Raw genomic sequence first — 20,095 nt, 5'->3', positions numbered from 1 at the left:
AGCTCTGGTACACATGAGCTACACATTTCCCTTGTTCTGGGTTAAAAATTCGCAGATTAAACACTGAATCCTAATAAAAAAGCTTCCTTGGCCCTAAGGCAGCTCTGCATCATGGGCTTCTGTAGCTCTCAGTGTCTAAAGCTCTAACACTTTTATTTGTTTAGTGCCTATCCTCTCCATTTGATGGTAAGCTCCATGCCTATATTCAACTAAGATCTGCTGCTCCTTACACTGTGCCTGGTGCAGTAGGGAGGGAAGGGGAGATGAAGAAACTGAATCAATAAACTGACCATAAAAAATGAGGTGGTAAACCAGAAGACCTTAGGGTGTGCTTGGATGCTAATGTATTAAGGGCATTTCTTCCTCTTGAATTTTATAAATGCTTGGGTTTAATTAGGTTAATACATTTATGGATCACCTAATTTGAATAGAGTCTTATGCTTTGTCTACAGGGAAAAAAAAGCGTGGCCAAGGATACATGAGAATTAGGTCTTGTCCCTGCCCTTCAAAGAAATGGGTCTGGCTAGAAAAAAATTGCATAAAACAACTAGAACGAAGGAACAGAACTTTAATAAAAATAATGACTTTACCAGAGAGATGGAGAACCAGTAACAGAGTAAGTAATCTGAGCAAGAGAAGTTGGGATGACTTTCAATTATGAGAATGAACCACACAGAGGTGTGCTGACTCTTCTGTAGCCACATGGACCAAGTAATAAGACCTGAAAGAAAGGAACCTAGGCCTCTTCTATTTCCTGGTAGTGAAAAGTAAAAGAATTCTGATAAATCAAAAGTAGGGCTCGCTCATGTTCCTAAGATTGCAGGGTTGCAAGAAAGGAAAAGGTAAGATTTAGCTCAACAGATAAAAATCAGATATTGAATTAGTCCTACTACAGACTGTTTTGCAAGTGGTTATTGAATAGAAATATAGGAATGGTACATAAGCAAAGGTAAAGGGAATGAGTAACACAGACTACATAAAGAAGCTATTAATGCACTGAAACCTCCCCATTTTAACCTCCTGCCATGTGCTTCCCACAATGCAGGCAATATAAATAATGCCAAAGAGAAATAGATGACATGACCCCTGCTTATAAAGCCTTATTATCTAATTACAGAGACAAATAATTGAGGGGAAAACTAAAGTAACAAAGTCTCCCAGTCACAAAAATATGGCCTAAAATTAGAATATCCAAAAATACCAAATCTAGGTAAACAAAAAGACTTGCAGATTTGTGAAATGGACCTTTGTCTTGGCACTTCTCTTGTTTTTGGACCCCTCAGGAGCATTCTTCCTCCATTTCTTCCACCCTGGGAAAAGAGGGCTGGTAGGCACAAGAGAATAGCCACAGCACTTAGCAGCAGCCTGCCTTACAGCCAAACAAGAGGAAGAGAACCTCAAACAGACAAGATGTGGCAGCAAGCACATATCTGACTGCAGCAGTGATTCCAAGATACAAGACAAGACACAAGCCCTTTTTCCTTCCACAGGAGCAAACCCTCAGAAGAACAGTCAATTCTTCCTAGACAGAGCCTGATCCCATCAGCTCTTCTTCCTAAATTCTGAGGGAAGAGGGGAGAGCTTCCAGGAACAGCAGAAAGTTCTGATTAGCTCACAGGGCAAGAAACGGAGAGGTTTATTTAAAACTGAAGGTAGTGTAGGATATCTGACCTAACACAAATCAACAAAGCAGCCATGTATTTGAGCTGATAAACATCTCTCCTTCCATTTGCTTTTCTTAACCTGCTGCCCATAGTTTAAAAAAAATCCAACTTGCTCAGGGGTTGTATTTCTTGCTTCCTCCAACTATATTTCTGTGAGGAAGAGCACATGGCTGAGGCCCTGGTGTATCCCTGCTTTTCAGAAGGATTAACAAGCAACTAAGTGCAAAGCAGTTACACAGTAGTGTTCCCACTCACCCTCCCTTCTCCTCTGAAACACATGTAAATATGGGTCCTCCCTCCATCAGTGCCTATGGAGTGAAAGTGTAAAGGGGCTCCATATGTCTTCAAAGAAGTTACACTAATCTTTCTGATTATGAGGAAAAAAATTTGTCTTAATCCTTCTTCATAAGAGGGACCTGGGAAGAATGTAATACATCTTTCTATACCACAAATATTTTTGTGGCTTTTTATATATTTCCTTCAAAAGTCTGAGGAAAAAAGAAACAAAACCACTGGTAAGGTTCCTTTTTAGCAATATACACTAATAACCAAAGAATGCAGAAGAATCCAAGCAGCTGCATTCCTGTCTCTAACCAAAAAACTGAAGAGTACAAAAAAGGGACAAAATTAATTCAATTCACATCTATATGAAATTACAGCCCATTTTAATAACTTAAAAAAACAATAGATCAAACTAGAAAAGCAATAAAAGCATTTAAATTACTCTTACCTTGAGCAGAAAAAAAATTAAGCCTTATTTTGTGCATGAAACAGTAAGAATAATGGTGAAAATGGAAGAGAAAGAGGCAGGAGGAGTTAGATTTTATGAAATCACAATTTACACACCTAACATATGGCTTAAACCATTTGAACAAAAGGTAGAAAATCATAATTTAAATAGAATGAACAAAAGGAACATTGATATGCTTGCAGCTCCAGTCAAAAAAGGGCAGGGCTGCCAGGAGAGCATTGCTATCATTTGAAAACACTGGCAGGCTTATTCATGCTAACATGTTATAATTGAGAATCAATACAAGGCAGAATCTGCTTAAATGAACTCCAACAGTTTGTCCAAACAATCCTGTTAATGTCATGTTGCATTTTATTAAATGATGTTTGGAATAAAAGCCTGTTGTTTGGGCTTAAGAAAACTTTGCTTTCAATAGGTATACTTTACTTTACAATGACAGCTATAATCATAGCATCTGGGATCTATGATAAATCTCACTACATATGAGTGGAAACAAATGTGAAGAAAATTAATCTCTTATCAAGGTCGTGTAGAGTGACCTTAAAGTTGCTGTCAATTTCTGATGTGGGCAGATAGGCTAGAACATCATGAAGGTCCATGAACATCATTTTTTACAATCCCAGGGGAGGAAGGAGATATATCTTTAGTTGCTTGCTGACAGAGCTAGGAGTACTGCGGCCTTTATTAAACAAAGATTTAGTTAGAGAAGGCATGGAAATGGCAGGTATGGCTAACCAAGAATTGTGATGCAGACCAGCTTGGCTTGCTGATAACTTAATCAGCAAGCACATACAATGAGCCTACATGCAGAACTCTGTGCTAGAAAGGCAAAAAAAGAGAGCACAGGTGGAAAAGCACCCCAAGTACCATGCTCACAATCATAATATAGAGTGGTATTATGAATCTTATCCTAAAAGATAATTGAGGCTGACAGAAATCAAATATTTTGGCACAAGTCACATTTCTAAAAGCTGATATAGAACAGATGGAAATGCAGATCCAGCTACTAGGCCAAGAGTGTATCAATACTATGAAACCAAATGCTCACTGAAGAGAAAAAAGGGCATTCTATGCAGAGGGGAGAGAATGGGATAAGACCAATTTAGGAGAAGTTTATGCATACAAAGAGTAGAAAGAAAAAGCTGGAGTCAGACTGTGGATGGCCTTTATGCCTAGTTAAGAAGCACCTTGTCCTGCAGCCAGCTGGGAACCACAGAACTTTGGAAATAAGAAAAATCTAAGAAAGAGGGAAAAGAAACTTAATCTAAACAAGGCATTAGGAAAAGGCATTTGGAAAAACATCAGAAAGAAAAACTTAAGATCAAGCACTGTACTTTGGTCTCTCCAAGTAAAAACCTAATCTTCTAAGTTGGCTGTACTGATGCCAATAATTAAAAATTTCAGAAGTGACCCAGTAAGTCTTCTTTCCAATAGAAAAGAGACAGCTTTTGTTAGTTAAGAGAAACAGGTGCCTACCTGCCTTCTTCCTTGCACACAAAGCCTCCCCTAAGGGGGCGTGCTGATAAAGAATGGGTCACATTTAAGGACATTACTTCAGCCACAGCAACACTACTTGGAAAGGTGAAGGCCAAGATGTACTGATGGGCTCAGGAGGCAAAGGGTAGAGAAGGATCAAGCATCCCTTCCTGGGGCTCACAGGAAGAACAGGGAAGTTCACCCAGGCTAGAAGTTTCTGCCCTGCCCTCAAGCATCTGCACCCAGAGTCCTTATCCCTGTAGTAGGACAAAATCTCAGGACTTGGGATCCTGGCTCTCAGCCATCTTTCAGAATCTCTTTACACCGTAGAGAGAACAGATGTCTTTACTGTTGCTATAGAATCTTTATGGAGGGGCTACAAATTCATTCATGATTCTATCAGAATTTAGTTTTATTTTTGTAAAAAAATCGCATATGCACAAATTTGAGTTACTTTAGCTTATACTATAAAATTAGTACCTTTTAAAATTAAATTTTAATCTGGCAAAACGTGGTTATCTAATATAAATCTTCCTGTTTAGAAAAAAATATGGGTATATGTTAAGCCTCACTGGATACAATTCTTTTTCCCTTCTCCTTTCTATTAAAAAAAAAAATTCAATAGAGAGGATGGAAAGGATCTTCACAGAGTTAGAAGAGGAGAAATTGCAGCAAATGATTCATCTTTAGTCTTTTTATCTCAGTAGTCAGCAGCTGGGTGAGAAACCTGATCCCGATCATCCTTTAATAATTGACTATATTCTTTCCTCAATCAGCAGTTGCAGAAGCCCTGCTGAACTCCCCTTCTGCCGCTTTCAACAAAAGTTGTCTCTAAGGAAATACTGATTGTCCATATGTGGCACCACTGTGCTTCTAGCTACTCGAGAAGCATGAGAGCCTTAAATGAATTCCATGAACCAATGGTCTGTTTGCGCTGCCAGAGATCGCACCACTCACAGCTGTAGGGATCCATGGAGCCTGGCCCTTCATTATTACCCTGTCACAGAATTATCAGTAAGGACAGAGCCTTCTGCGATATGAGAATCCATTACCTTGTAAAGTCACAATCATTGGTTCAAATGAAATTAACTCCCCAAGATCAGGGGTAAATGCATAAAATAAACTATAACACAAAACATTAAGTCTACTTTGTAAGGCACAGTAATCCCCAAAATGACATCTATATGAAATTTATTTTTAGAGTCATAAGCCAAGTTATTTTCCTTTGTAGAACTGGAATCTTACAAACCCAGCTGTTGAACAACATTTGTCAAAGATGTCAAAACGTCTTTCAACATTTAGACAGCCACCTAGCTATTATTCCTGTGGGATACATGGGTGGCTGAGAGAATCACGTTTGACAAATGCAAAAAATAAGATATCCATATGGAAAATATAACTCCTTTTCCAATCATCTAGCCCAGCAACTTCCCTATTGGGATGCAGCCAATCCTCCTCAAAAAACGGATTCAGACTTTTTTCACAATTGCTACTGAACATGTAGGCTTCTCAAATAATCTTCCAATTCTTTATTATACACATAACCATCAAATACTATTTATACTGATTTAAAAATTCAGGGTCCAAATGCTAGAGAGCTCATGTTGTTTCAATCTATACCCCACCACTGCTCCTTTCTAGAGAAACTACCAGAACCATAATCATTACTGAAGCAAGCAACCCAGACCACACCTGTTTGGACCAAGAGAGGGCATGACTACCCTCTAAGATTTCTGGTAAAATAGCTTTGACTAGTAGGGATGATAGTTACTACAAAACTATCCTATTCCTTTTCTTCCTGATCTGTACACAGACCACTAGATAGGTTGTGGGGACAAAAAGGAAAAGCAGCAACAGGAGTACATGAGGAGAGAAGCCAAAATGGAAATAATGTGACCTGTTAATGGTCAAAAAGAATATATACTGACCAACCACTGGTAGTACAGACATATCCTGGAGCTGCAACAGATCGGGAACAATCTTCTTAGTCCTGAATTAGGTCCTCTGAGTTCTGACCAGACTATACCTCCTTCTCATTCTTAAAGGCCCCTGGAATTCTTCCCAACTTGGTACATGTCTAACATTGTTTTATTTTCCCATGCATCCTTTTTCTCTTTATAATACATTCTTATATCTCCTGTCTGATAGTCTACATATAACCTCACATATTTAGAGGCTACTTTGCTAATATTTGCAATCAGTGAAAGAAAATGGCTAACAAAACCTGTCTCCCTTGGATTGCCTTTTAATTGCCCTTGTATTTTTTTCTGCTGCCACATGTAGACCACAATTTATTTTCAAGTAGAAGATTTATAGTGAGTTGAGAATGAAAACCTGGCATCCTATAGAGCTTCAGTAGTCTCTCCATCTTCTGTGGCACTGACAGATTCCCCTGTGTGACTTCTGAGTTGATTCCAAGGCTCAGGGGTCAATTTTTACATTGGCAAAATCTGATTCTTCCAATCCCTATAGAATAAAATTGGCTACCAAAGCTATTCCAGCACTGGGAAAAGGTCAGGTTTTACAAAAAATTAGTGAGCCAGCCCCCACTAAACTCTTGTACCTTCCCCAACTAATTGCTCCTCCCTCCTCAAAAAGATACCACTCATCTCACTAGCAGCCAGTTATTTTCAATCATAGATATTTGGAAATGGGGGTAGAGTGGAGGGATATGTTGGTTGATTCGATGACTTGGTTAAATATGAGTATTTAGTGACCTGTATACTAAACACTGTATGATGCATATAAATGGAGAGAAAAGTTCTATACAACAATGAATCATTCTATCAAAATGCTAATAGCACTTCCCTTGAGAAGCGCAACATTTGGGGCTGACAAAAACAAAACAGGAAAGGAAGGCACACTGAAGACCCGATGGCAATAAGAGAACAAGCAATGCATTCTATCAGAAGTGAAGCAGTCAAGTAAAGGCTAAGGATCAATCTCAGCCCCTGTAGACCCCTTTGCCTCACTTCCAACAACGCCCATGATACACAGACTCCCTACTCTCACATTCTCTACCACACAAAACAATCTTGGGCTCAGTTAGATTTAAATTACATCTTTTTAAAAACTGTCTTTATTTTCACATCTTTTCATTTGTCCTAATTATGATAGTTTCTGAGCAACTAATATTGGTAATAGTAATAGATAATATCACTGAAAATTATTCCACATTGCTAAAGGGCTTTATTACTAAATTTGTGCTATAATGTCTGTTGAAAAATTTGCTTTAAAAACTAATTTTTTAAAAATTTAAAAATACAAAAAAATAAAAATAAAAAAAAAAGGGATCCCTGGGTGGCGCAGCAGTTTGGCGCCTGCCTTTGGCCCAGGGCACGATCCTGGAGACCCGGGATCGAATCCCACGTCGGGGTCCCGGTACATGGAGCCTGCTTCTCCCTCTGCCTATGCCTATGCCTATGTCTATGTCTCTGTCTCTGTCTCTCTCTCTCTCTGTGATTATCATAAATAAATAAAAATTAAAAAAAATAAAAAAATAAAAAATGAAAAAATAAAAACTAATTTTTCAGAGCATAACTCCTTAGAGGTTAAGCTTATGAATTACTACCATCTTACGAAACACTTTCTTGAGCCAAGCCAGGGCTTGGCAGAAGGAAAGGTGAAAATTTTCTTGCCACCTCTCCCAGACTCTTTGTTAAGCTGTAGGCAGTATCAATAGAGACATCCTGCACAAACAAGCCTCACCACTGAGGGTCAGGCTGTGGAGAGACCCAATGAAAAGAGACAGCTCAGAAACCTTGGATTAAAGGGCAAAGTCCAATATGCAATTCAGTTTTAAATGAGGCAAGGTCTTGAGATAACAAGAGCATACTATCACTAAAAATAAGAGTTTCCAACAAATAGGGTCCTTACTGACTAAAGCTCTATGCCAGTAGAAATTCCTGGGACTATGAACATGTTCTGTGTCTGCACTGTCCAATATGGTATCCACTAACTACACATGGCTATGGAGCACTTGAAATGTGGTTAGTACAAATGAAGGACTGATTTTTAATTTAATATTAATAAAAATAGATACCTAAGGCTAGTGGATACTATATTGAACAAGGTAGGAAAAGGCTTAGACTATGACATGGGAATGATCTAAGAGGTTATCACATGCAAAAAAAAAAAATCTTACAGTCTTCTGACCATCTGGAAAAATACTTTCTCAGCGTCCTCCCTGCCATCACAAACCACAAGAGCAGTGCTTTTCAAATTATAGCATCCATCAGAATCACCTGGAAGTCTTACTGTAAATTTTGTGGGCATCTCTAACAATTGTGGGGACCAGAAATACAGCAAGGCTGAATCAAACCTGCCAGGACAGTTCACATCTAATTTCTGCATTGGCCTTGTCTCAGAGTCAAAATGAGGCTTTCTATTAAAATAATGTAATTGCTTCAGGTCTAGGTGAGGGTTACCACCTCTTTCACCATTCCAACACTGAGTTCTAGAAGAGTAGCAAAAGAACACATGTTATATTAAAACCTTTTATCACTCAAAAGGCATGTTTAAAGATAAACCCTTCCCATATTCTCGAAGAGAAACAGAAATAAAAAGGTTCTAGAATAAAAACATTTCTCCAAACATTCTGTGGTCTTTATTGTATTCCCCACAAAATGTTTTAGGATCAGCAGTCATTTGGGAGGGTATATTTCTTTTCAGGGTTACTTTTTTTAAAAATTTAAATTCAAGTTAGTTAACATACGGTGCAGTACTGGTTTAAGAAATAAAATGATTCATCACTTACATCTAACACCCAGGGCTTATCATCCTCCTTAATGTCCCTCAACCATTTATCCCATTCTCCCACTCACCTCCCCTCCAGCAACCCTCAGTTTATGCTCTATAGTTAAGAGTCTTTTACGGTTTGCCTCCCTGTTTTTATCTTATTTTTCCTTCCCTTCCCTATGTTCATCTGTTTTGTTTAAAATTCATGAGTGAAATCATAGGGTATTTGTCTTTCTCTTATTTTGCTTAGCACATAATATACTCTAGTTCCATCCATGTTGTTGCAAATGGCAAAAATACTTTTTGATGGCAGAGTAATACTCCATGGTGTGGGTGTATACACACCACATCTTCATCATCCATTCATCAGTCACTGGACATTTGGGCTCTTTCCCTAATTTGGCTGTTGTTGATAATGCTGCTATAAACATTGGGGTGCATATGCCCCTTCAAATTAGCATTTTTGTACCCTTTGGATAAATACCTAGTAGTACAATTGCTAGGTCACAGGGTAGTTGTATTTTTAACTTTTTGAGGAACCTCCATACTGTCTTCTACAGTGGCTGCACCAGTTTGCATTCCCACTAATAGTGCAAAAGTGGTCCCCTTTCTCTGCATCCTCATCAACATCTGCTGTTTCCTGAGTTGTTCATTTTAGTCATTCTGGCAGGTGTGAGGTAATATCTCATTATGGTTTTGATTTGTATTTTCTTTTAGGGTTACTCCTTTATGTTCTTTGGTCTACTTATACATGAGTCATTTTTTTTTTAAGATTTTATTTATTTATTCATGAGAGACAGACAGAGAGAGAGAGGCAGAGACAGGCAGAGTTGGAGAAGCAGGCTCCATGCAGACAGTCCGATGTGGGACCTGATCCAGGAACTCTAGTATCACACCCTGAGCCAAAGGCAGACACTCAATTGCTGAGCCACCCAGGGATCCCTACATGAGTAATTTTAACATTAAGAGACCACCCCATCAAGAATAATTCCTTAGATGTGGTATACGTACACATATGCACACACACACACAAAATGGAATATCACAGCCATAAAAAAAAAAAATCTTGCCATTCATGACAATACCTAGTAGGTATTATGTTAATAAGCAAAATACATCAGACTGAGAATGACAAATACTCTATGATTCCACTTATGTGGGAATCTAAAAAACAAAACAAATGAATAGACAAAGTAGAATCAGACCTGTAAATACAGAGAAAAAACTGCCAGAGGGGAAGGATAGAGGAGGATGGGCTTAAATGGGTGAAGGGGAGAGGGAGATACAGGCTTCCAGTTATAGAAGGAGTAAGTCGAGGGAATAAAATACACAGCATAGGGAATATAGTCAATGCTATAATAATAGCATTGTATGGTGACAGATGGTAGCTACATTTGTGGTGAGCATAGCAGAACATATAAAGAAGCTGAATCAACGTTGTACACCTGAAACTAACACAACATTTTGTGTCAACTATATTTCAATTAAAAAAAAATTTTATAAAACAATTTCCTTGACTTTTCTTCTCAACCTTCTTTCTGCCCCCTTCACTCCCCCCTTTCTTAACTTTCCAAATGAAAGCCCTCATTCAGAATATATTGCTACAATGAATAAGGGCATGAAGCTTTCAAATAAAATCAGAATCAGTACTGTTCATTATTTCCCCCGCCACTAATGCTTTGCCCTTCTTCAAACTTCCAATATTTCTCAGTTAATACTTTTACAAGAGTGATCCTTGGGTCCTGGAAATTTGGGGAAACAGTGTTTCTTCACATTATAGAGCCCCCATATAGTCATACAGTACTACGTACATCACTTCCTTAGGGGCTGAGTTATTAATCCGGTGTTTCTTTTGCAGGTAGGGAAACTATCAAAGTCAGGCTAAATGGTTAAAATGCAGTCCCAGAAAAACTCAGACCAAGATTCTATCCCTTCAGCAGTATTACTTCAGCAGTGGTTCTCAACCAGGCAATTTCCTACTCCCAGGGCACATTTGGCTTTGTCTGGAATCGTTTTTTGACTGTGGGGAGTGCTACTGGAATCTAATGGGTAGAAGCCAAGGACCCTACCAAACATGCTACAATGCACAGGACAGCTCCCACCATGAAGAACTGCCTGGCTCAGAATGTCAACAGTGCTCAGATCCTCTGGCAATTCTAGCATTACTTTCTTTGGCCCCCTAATGAATAAAGAATGGTTCCCTCTACAATTTGATCCTTGTACAGTATTTACACCGAAACTTGCCGTCAAGTGCCATTTCTGGCATTCTATACTTTTTAGTTATTTTAAAAATACAAGATACAGGGGGATCCCTGGGTGGCTCCGCGGTTTAGCACCTGCCTTTGGCCCAGGGCGCGATCCTGGAGTCCCGGGATCGAGTCCCGCATCGGGTTCCCGGCATGGAGCCTGTTTCTCCCTCCTCCTGTGTCTCTGCTTCTCTCTATTGTAAATAAATAAATAAATCTTTAAAAAAAAAAAAATACAAGATACATGGGATCCATAGAGGAAAGTGAAGACAGCTAGTAAAAGCTGGTTTCTTTCCTTTAATGAGAAAACCTAGCAAAGACTGGGTTTTTGCAATAGCAACCTCCAGGCCCTGAGCTGTGGTCTGTATCTGGCTGCTCACCTGGACTCTTCGGGTGTTGACGAGCTTTGCAGCTGCCTTTTCTCTGCTTTGCTTATCTCTAAGCATGTGCATCACTCCAGAGCAGTAATGATGTATGCTTATGGGAATCTCCAGATATCTACAGCCCCTAATTGTCTATTCTGTTCAGTAAATTGTACTCATTACCGAGCCATGTGAGCCACTGAAGGATATCAGCCTTTCTTGGGTACCCTCTGTATGAGCCTGAGTAATGGGATATTATCTGCCAAGGGCTCTACAGTATTGAACGGAGATGCTTAAAACAATCCTCCATACAGTTTTTCAGGTGAGTACCTTTTTTTTAAACCTGTCTCTTTCCTAACCATCCCTTAGCTCTGCTTAGATCTGTATTAATTATAATTTTCTCTTCAAGGAGTCTGCTTTTAGTTTAAGCTCTTAAAGCCAGGAATCTCAGAAAGTTATGATGTCCTTTCAACCCATCCTTCCTAGACCTCCACTTGTACTGTGGGAAGGAATCCCAAATAGTAAATTTCTCCCTCTGGCCTCAAAAATCATCAGCACAAATGAAAATCCAAAACCAACTTTGATTATAATGCTCCCAATACCCACATCCATTATACTAGGGACTGCAAATAGAGAGACGTGAATGGACATGTAGCTTCCCATGAAACTGGCTAAAATAAAATGAAACAGACAGAACCACATGTCTGCTAGTGTTATTATCCAAAGTGGGAATCATTAATTCTCTAGTAAGTTGTTTCCTTCCTGGAAAAAAAAAAAAAATAATGATTAATGAAGGAAGAGTCAAGCAAAGTAAGCCATGGAGGAGGAAGATGCTGGGAGAGGGAAATATATGCCAGCAGAGGTAACACTAGGATACTGCTACACAAAAAAAGGCAATCAGGCCTGATTCCCTTCCCTACTATGTATGTCAGGAAGGTCAACCAGCTCCTCCCATGTAAATCGCATTCTGTACAAACTCACTGAAAATTCCTCTGCTGAGATACTTCCATGCATAGCTTCTATCCCATCACCTTGATGAATTTTCTCTTCATAATTGTTGATTTGTATGGTGTCTACAAGTTGAATCGATAAGTGCTTCTGGGAAACTTTTAAAGACACAGCATTTCATTGCACTGACTCAAAGAGGCTAGTGAGACAAAAGCCTCTAAGACTTAGTAAAACCAGAAAAACAATGGCAGAGAATGCCTTTGACTTACCCTGGAGTAAAGGGTGTGAGAGCCTTCAAACGCACTTACATCCTCATGACCCATCAGCTCTGCTGCTTTTCACCACTCACTCACTTCTGCATGTTGGACCACCATTGACTGATCACCAACTGCCAAAGACAAAAAATAAACGAATGCATTAGGCCAGAAGATCTACAACTTCAAATCCAGAGCCACCGCTCAGGTGAATTTGTGAGTGCTTAACACATAGACTCAAATACATAGAACGACTCAAGCCCAATAAAAGTTTATCTCTGGTTCCTATATACATACTGAACAAACAGGTCAGTCAGTGGAGTGGTTCTCGCTGACACAGTGATCCAGGCACCCAGCTAACAAATGTTCTGCCATCTTTTTCAAAACTTGATTTAAAAACAAACAAGCAAAAAAAAAAAAAAAAAAAAAAAAAAAAAAAAAAAAAACAAACACAACCTGATTTCCAAGCTTGCCTTGGGAATCTTCTCCATTCCAGCCAGCCAGGAGTGGAAAACATCATGGAAGCTCACATGGGCAGTTTCTGTGTTTTTTTCCTGGAAATGAATGTGACACTCTTGCACTTCCATTCATTCTGGTGGCCAGAATCAGTAATACAGCCACACCTAAGGCCATGGGCTGCTGGGTTGCTAGTGGTTACTATTTATCAGATAAGTTGGCTCCAGCCCAACCAAGACGACAACACTATAGATAACACTGTTTGGTACAGCATTCTGGGTAAGAGGTGAGCACAATAACCTTGACTTACTTAACAACTGAGTCTTAGTTCCCTGATTCTTTATCTGTAGAATACCTCTTTGCTCACAGAATCAACGTGAGACTTCAAATGAGACAAAGCAGCACTTCTCAGACTTTAATGCGCACATATAGCAACTAGGCATCTTGAAATGCATTCCAATTCAGTAGGTCCTAAGTGAAGCCTGAGAATCTGCATTTCTCATAGGCTACCAGGTGATACCAATGCTGTTGTTCTCTGACCACACATTAAGTGAAAAGGAGACAGAATATTTTTGTAAACCAGAAAGTAATTTGCAGATATAAAGAATTACCTTGGCACCAACTTTGATTATAATTCCTAAGTAGCCAGCACTTTTAGGAAATGCTTAGTGGTACCATATAAAATTTCATAGAATCACAGGATTTTAGACATGGAAAGAATTTAAGTGATCACTATCCCCTCTTATTTTCCAGACAAGGAAATAAATTCATAGATGTCAATAATGCCCCCCCCCCAATCTCACAATTAATTAGCAGTGTACTGGGAATAGAATGTAGAAATTTTTTTACTTTTTTTTCTATTACATAAACTCAATTGATAGCCTTCCGAAAAAGGGTAATTTTCTTCTGCTAAAACAAGAACAGATACTACTCTGGCCCATACCCAAAAAGGTACCAGAAGGTAGCATTCACCAGCTTGGGTCACCATGGTACTAAGTGTAGGCAACGTGACACAGAAAAGACGTTAGGAAATTTTCAAGCAGATATTCTTTATAATGTAGTGATCATCACCAAAGTTACGTTTCACATGTCCAAAATAGGACTTGAACACAAATTAACTTCTGTAAATGCTCTAGCAAAAACAAAAATACTACTATTTGGAGGACAATTAGAAAAAAAATTTGGGGTTGCAAATAGTAAAGAGAAATAAAATTATTAGCCAACATGCAGCAGTTTCTATGGTAAATCTTGAGGACAAAGAAAGGAACCTTAAGATTTTTTTATCCCTGACATGTATGCTATTTTTGCATCTCTGAGATCATAGCAAGTCCTAGGAGCTTATAGTAACAAACAGTGCAGTGGAGGACCTCAAAAGTGAAAAACAGGAGTCAACCCCCAAGTCATAAGCCAGAAAAGCACTGACTATCTGGAAATCAAATCAGGCTGGGTGAGAAAGGAGGTTCTTACAATTCATGTCATCTTCAATGAAGCAACATGAATATGAAAGTGTTTTGATGAAATCACGAGGGAGTACTTACTGGGCAAGCAATGATAAATGGAAATCAATACTTGCACATCCATTATTAATTTAAAATGAATAAAATACTATTAGCATCTTCATTTTGTGAGCCACTCTAAACATTTTAATAAAGGCAAAAGGTTGTAAGAACTTCCATAGGTTTACTTCTATACTCTACCCCCAACTTTCATCCACTATCGTGTCTTTAGCTCCTCAAAAATTTTCCCATCCCGGCAATTTTCCATGACCTACCCTAGATTCTAGAATTTCTACCCTATTTTTGTGCCATAGATTCTACTCTCTTTGCCCCTTACCCAGCTTTGGCAGTTGTTAAAGCCTAAGAAACTCCTTCTCAGAATATGTTAAATGTTATAGGATTACAAAACAAGCCTATTATATGGACATATTTCTTTCCACATAGCACTCAGGTTCCAGGAACCTAATATAAGAATATCTGATTGGTAAATGACTCTTCTAGGAAACAGTATGCAAAAAGTTTTAAAAACACAAAGATGCACATAAAGAATCCCATGCAGGATCAGTCAGTGAAGAATGAGCTGCAAAGAAAAGCGTGACCTTGAATTTCTACCCAAACTCAATATTATTCATGCTGTGGCTTTAAAATGCCACATTAAGGAATTACTCTGAGACTTTTCTTGGCTCTGGCCCTGTAGACACAGCATATTCTGAGTCCTGATGGCAACTGGAGAAAGGCAGCTTTGGAAAAGGAAAGATGGAGATGAGTTTGAGCTTTGTTCCTAGTTCTCTGACCAGTTCTCTACCACTGACTACTTCTGTTAGCTTGGTCAATCACTCAGTTCTGAGTTGATACTCTGCCTATAAAATGAGAAAGCTGAGTTAAACCACCTTTAGGGTTTCTTCCAACTCTGAATTATTAGGATTCTAAGACAATACACAGTCATTTTTCTGGGAAGAAATATTAGTGAGATTTCTTTTTGCCCTAGGCTCACAGTATGAAATTACCTTCTATATGAGAATTTTTCAGAGGCTTCAGAAATACCTTACGAGTCACCCTGCCACAGAATAAGACTTGGAAGAGATTTTAAGACATGCACCACCCCAGCAATCCCAGTGATCAGGTGAGAAAACGGAGGTTCAGAAAGGCAGAGATTTATTTGAGGTAACATAATGAGGCAATGTTAATGGACTGTTGTAACTACTGCCATCTAGCACCAGCAGGATTTTAGGATTCGGCATTGGTAGTAAAAACCAGCTCATCAGTTCTTTTGGAGACAGAAATAAATCTCAAATAAGCTGAGCCATAGGGAGGGAACTGCACGAGAAAGCAGATGACTGGGGTAATGACACCCAGAGGCAGCATCCTGTAGCACAGGCAGGGTCAAAACTGAGGTTCTCATATAGATTGTAACTTCACTGACAAAAGTACTCACCTCTTTCAAATATCATGGCTACAAAACCCATCTCAAAAAACACTAACAAAGAAAGAATAGCTCTTTCGTAAGAGGAGAATAGATAAATGAATTCTGGCTAACAATCTTAATGAAACCAAAATTCAAGATTTGAAAAATAACAATCTTGAAAGGACAGCATTAGCTAAGAAAAGCTTAAAACACTTGTTAGGAATTTCCAAGTTTTAGAAGAAACTGATTCAGAATAACTTTGACCTACCTGGACAGCCCCACAGTAAAGTAACAACTAGCACTGTTGTTACTGATACTCTGACCACTACCTTCAGAGCATGTAATTACTGAATATTGATCAGGTTTAAAAGTCACATGTATATTTCCATAGTCCTGTCCATATATAGACTAGTTTTATGTGCAAAGAAAACCATGAAATTGTGAATTTTGACTGAATCAGGATTTCACCCTCATGTTCAATTAACCAACATGTATGCCAAGAGCTTTTAAAGCCTATGATAAAATGCTTAATTGTCAGTTTACCCTCTGCCTTTTACCCTCTGCCTTTTACTACAGCAAAGTAACTGTACCCATTCCTCAATCCCCACAACACACATTATTCATAACTAATATAAACAGTTCTGGCTTCAAAACTTTTTATTTCCCTTTTTTTTTTTTTTTAAGATTCTTTCTGAGATAGCCTTTCAAAATCTAAAAGCTACACATTACTGGTTTGCCAGCTCTGTTTCATCTCCTTCAGGAATTCTAGAGACAGCAGTGCCATCTACCGGTAGGGAGGGCACAATTTATTTCTGGAAGCCTATGGGCGACATGAGCCAAGGACCTGAAAGAATGGCAGGCTAGATTGTGTCTTTGTGAGCCTTCTTTTCTAGAACATGTAAGAAACATAACTGATGCTTACAACCTGAGAAACAGAATCTCGGCAGCAGTCTCCATCGTGAAGGGCAGCGCCTGTGGAAGCCACATAAAGCCCAGCCAGGCGAGCCAATAATGAGCTCTGCCTGGAAGTGTCTCCTTAAGACTCCAAAGGCAAGCAATAGAACCTCACTGAATTAAACATTTCCAGGCTCTCCTCTTCCCCCAGTGCTTCTGTATCAGATGATCTCACTCCCACCTGTGGCAATGTTATCCCGCTTAATCTTACAGCATGCGTCTTAGCAAAGGTGCTCAGACTCATCTCAACGTGAAGGCTCTTATATTTACACAATGTGACACAGATCCTGCTCAAAGGACACTATTGCTTAAGTATGCAGGTCGGGCTCTAATCTCTCTCATTTGCTCTCCATCCTCCCTGTTCCTGACCCAGGGGACAGAAATGACAGAAAGGAAATTATTTTGTTGTTGCTTCGAAAGCAACACTAGTGGGCTTTCATTGAATCAGAAAATAAAACCTTATCTTATAGGTCACTGAGATACACTGCTTCCCTCAAAATGAACTAAGCCAGTCAGTCTTTCTCTTTTCCCTTGTATAAACCGCTCTCTTCCAAACACTAAACGTAAACATACTATGACCTTTACAGAATTCATATAAAAATGACATTTTTCTAAATATAAAGGCATATCTTCTCAGTATACCACCTACTCCACCTTCAGAATTCTTTCTCCCCTCCCCCCACCATCTTAAAAAAAAATCAATAAATTGAATCATTCTCACTAATTTACCTTATATTCCAATCTATGGGATGACAATCTATAGTCACTTTACTAGGGTCATTTGTTACATTCCCAAAAAGCTTTGCAGCAACTTTACTTTCATTATCTCAGAAAACCATCAAAAAGTTGATTTGCTATAGCTGATAAATGTCCCAATTCCCCTAATAAATTTAAGTGTTCCTTCTTCACTTCGTTTCAACTTGCCAAGCAAACGGATTTCTTAGTGAGTGTGGGCATCTCACAGGCATGAGGTGTGTCTTGCGTGTCTGAAAAATCAGAGTTTCCTAAAGAAACAAAACTTTGCATGTGGGCAGGTAAGAGTAATAAAAGGGCTTCGAAGGAGTCTCTAAGGAATCAGGGAGAGCGATTCTTCTCCATCTCACACCAGAATAAGTTCCAAATAGATCACGCTGAAACTCTGATATCGGGTAGAAATCTTCCTAACGACCGAAGAATCGTTTCTTACCAAGCAGACTACCAGATACACCCAACAAATAAGTGGAAAACTGAAAAGACTTTTTAACATTTCATTATAAGATATACGGTATGCCCGTGCTATTACAGGTCTGGGGAAATAGAGGAGGAGAGCAGATGCCTTGCACACAACCTCCCTTTTTAAAGTATGACTGAAAGAAGACATCCTTCCATCCCCAACACACAAATCGTTTTTGGAATCCAAATGGTCTTTCAACAAGCACTTTTCAAAGAATTAAGGAGGTCTGAATAGGTGTAATTTACACCAAGCCTTCCCTTCTCCCTATAGGCCATTAACAGGCTCAAAATAATTACTCTCTTCAGCAGCCCAGAAAGACCTCGGTTTACAGAGATCGCTCCCAGCCCCCCCCCGCTCCCCCTCCCCGGCGCCCCTCCAGCCCCTATCTTCTTGAGGAGAATCTCAGTGTGATGGTCTGCTCTGCAGTTCACTGCAGGCATTTCCCTCCTCACAATTTACCAGTCATCAGTTTCTCTGTATCTGTAATTCCTTATTGTAGCCTCTCAATTAGACCTGCTCCTCATTCAGACCAGTGCCCAACTGCTTTAAAATTAAAAAAAAAAAAAAAAAAAAATTTTTTTTTTTTCACCTCTTAACGAAAATCTGGACTCCCTTGGCAGGCAGGCTGAAAGCGTTCAGTCAGGTTCGGTGCCACTCTGGGGGGAGGGCCGGCGTACAGGTCCGGAGAAGCCTTCTACGGGCAACACTTGGGCTCGGTCCACGGGTCGTGCCCCCTCCCCCCCCCCACGCCCGCCCGCACAGCTGCGCTAGGAATTCGGCGTCGCTCGCCGCCGGATTAGTTCGAGTCCCGCGGCTCGGCTAAAGTGACACATTTTTCCCCCCTTCCTCCTCACATGCGACAGGTCCCACCGCATTAAAGCCATCTCCTCCCGGGCCCCAAGCCCAGGTCCGGAGTCCGCTGATGCCCCCGCCCCACCACGCTCACCCTTTACCTGGGGAGGGGGCCCGACCAGCATCCCTCCAGGCGGGAAACAAAGGCAGAGACGAGGCTGCCGGGGGGGGGGGCAGGGGGCAACTCCCCTCGGGCGGGCTCGTCACCGTGGTGAGGAGCGGAAGGCGCATGGAGAGGGCAGGAAAAGGGAAACCGAGGCACCGCATGGGGGTGGCTGAGCCCGAGTCTGCAATCTACCCGAGGCAGAGCTCCCGGGGCGGACCCCAGACTTCACCCTTCAATCCCGCCCGGCCCTGCCCACCCAGCTAGTCCGCGCTGGCGGCGGTAGGGGCAGGGGGAAGCCCCGCCGCCGCGCTTACCTCAGGAGAAGCGCTCCGGCTCCCTCCGACGGCTCCGGAGAAAGCCCCGCCGCTCGCGCACGCGCACTCGCGCTCTCGTGCCTTCGCGCCCCCGCGCGCGCCTCACAGCCCGGGCTCTGCCCCGCCCCGGCCCTGTCCGTCAGAGTCCGCGAGAGCCAATCGCGGGACAGGACAGGCCCGGCGCCGGTCACGTGGCCTGGCCAGCCAATCACCAAATTGCCCTCGGCAGCACCCGCTCCGATGTCCCTGGGGCTTCGGTTGCTACTGAGCCGAGCCGGTGCGAGGCCGGCACAAAGGGCTGAATCTGTTTTCCGGAGCTGTTTCTGCTCGATGAATGAATGAATACGTCAACTGATCTCTGAAATTCTAAATATTAATAGCAGTCACCTGGATATCTTGTTAGAAGGAGGATTCTGATCCAGTAAATCTGGAGTGGAAACCCGAGTTTCTGCCTCACTAACAGGCTCCAGATGGTGATGGTGATGCTCCTGATCTAGGACCACGCTTTGGGTAGCAAGATTTTAAGGGCACCTGTCGGAAAATGGTTATAGCCCTTGTTCCATCGTATCTGAAAGTTTGACAACCTTTTCTGTTACTTCCTTCAGTAATGGAAAGCATTCCAGGGACTCAGGAAACATGGGGGGCCCTGATGACATTTGTAATTTGGCACTGGCTGAGGGAAAGGGCGTTTAATTCCCATGTCACCTACCCCTAGTCTGTGGGGTAGCAATCTCTGCCAACTTGATGGCTGGAGTGTGGAAACTAGAAGTAGTAGAGATCACTAGGTTTACTTTGATTCTCAGGTATTCAGCATGTGTGTCTCAGTAGCACTGTGCTAGACCCTTGGTCAGAGTAGGCACA

At 40.7% G+C, this 20,095-nt stretch overlaps 1 protein-coding gene across 1 annotated transcript in view; it reads right to left on the bottom strand.

The window, feature by feature from the left end:
- The window catches only part of TMEM108 (transmembrane protein 108), a 352,891-nt gene extending 333,617 nt beyond the window's left edge, over positions 1 to 19,274 (bottom strand). The window contains 3 exon segments of the mRNA XM_055321593.1: positions 12,454 to 12,572; positions 18,552 to 18,656; positions 19,235 to 19,274. The gene's annotated coding sequence lies outside the window, so the exon portion shown is untranslated.
- Positions 19,275 to 20,095: the final 821 nt, after the last annotated feature.

Source organism: Nyctereutes procyonoides, unplaced genomic scaffold, assembly GCF_905146905.1.
Source record: "Nyctereutes procyonoides isolate TBG_1078 unplaced genomic scaffold, NYPRO_anot_genome, whole genome shotgun sequence".
NCBI classification, from domain to species: Eukaryota; Metazoa; Chordata; class Mammalia; order Carnivora; family Canidae; genus Nyctereutes; species Nyctereutes procyonoides.
Note: the sequence above shows the minus strand (reverse complement) of the source record. Positions and strands in the feature narration are given on the sequence as shown.